The 1,005-nt window shown below is 33.7% G+C and overlaps 1 non-coding gene across 1 annotated transcript; it reads right to left on the bottom strand.

The window, feature by feature from the left end:
* Positions 1–641: 641 nt before the first annotated feature.
* On the bottom strand, positions 642–713 carry Trnae-uuc (transfer RNA glutamic acid (anticodon UUC)). The gene has a single exon. It is a non-coding gene; the product is annotated as a tRNA-Glu (tRNA).
* Positions 714–1,005: the final 292 nt, after the last annotated feature.

Here is a 1,005-nt window from a genome sequence, read left to right as displayed (position 1 = left end):
CGGGTCAAAGTCTATTCATATGTAATGACCGTACAAAGTCGACGGAAAGCGATATAAAACCTATCATTGTTCTACAGTGAACACACTTGACAAACGTCTACCTCGATAGAACCCATGTAATTATTTGAAATAATTCATTCCATACGTGGGTTCAACGTGTCACGCAGATAATAGCTTTCGCTTGCTATGGGAAACACCTTGAAATTTTGATATATTTTTCATTTCTTAAGTATCAGCCTAGTATTGTACAAACTTCCTATTTTCATAAGATAGTTTTAAATGTATAATGCGTCTTTTGTTACGCTGATAGTAAACAAAGGCTCTGAAATGAATGCCTGTCCTCGATAACGATACAAAATCAGAAATTTTGGCTAAACCCCTCTTTGTTGTAAAGCTTCTTGCTTTTTATATACACTGAATTCAGCGCTTAAAATTGTTGATTCTTATGGTTTAAATATCTTTAGACGATGTGAGATACAAAACAAAATATGCTTGATTTGAATCTTCATTCTTTCACTTTACCGGGGCCCAACAGTGCAAGTAAGTAAGTAAGTAAGAGATTGGATATGGATATAAGGTAAGTTCTCGTGTGCAGATGCTTGCAAATAGTCACAAGTTAAATTTTTTTTTTAAAATATAGGTTCCGATGCCGGGAATCGAACCCGGGCCGCCTGGGTGAAAACCAGGAATCCTAACCACTAGACCACATCGGAAGACAACAAAACATATGAAATATTTAAATTTATTACTATGTTGATGTCCTGTGTAAAATAAAAGTTAAAAAAATATTTAATATTTTTTGATAAACAACTTTGAAATGGTCTTTTATCATCAGATTTTCATATACGAAAAATAACAGACTTTTTTTATAAGTACTTCCAACATCAGAAAAAAATAATCAATATTTCCCCCCGGACTAAGACGTTAAATAAAACGCGTTGATCATACAATAATATAAATCATTATGTAGGGAGAGGGCTAAAATGGGCTGTGCCTGCTGCCTAA

The sequence above is a fragment of the Crassostrea angulata genome, chromosome 8 (genome assembly GCF_025612915.1).
Source record: "Crassostrea angulata isolate pt1a10 chromosome 8, ASM2561291v2, whole genome shotgun sequence".
Lineage (NCBI taxonomy): Eukaryota > Metazoa > Mollusca > Bivalvia > Ostreida > Ostreidae > Magallana > Magallana angulata.
The sequence above is the reverse complement of the archived record's forward strand: the minus strand, read 5'-3'. Positions and strand labels throughout refer to the sequence as shown.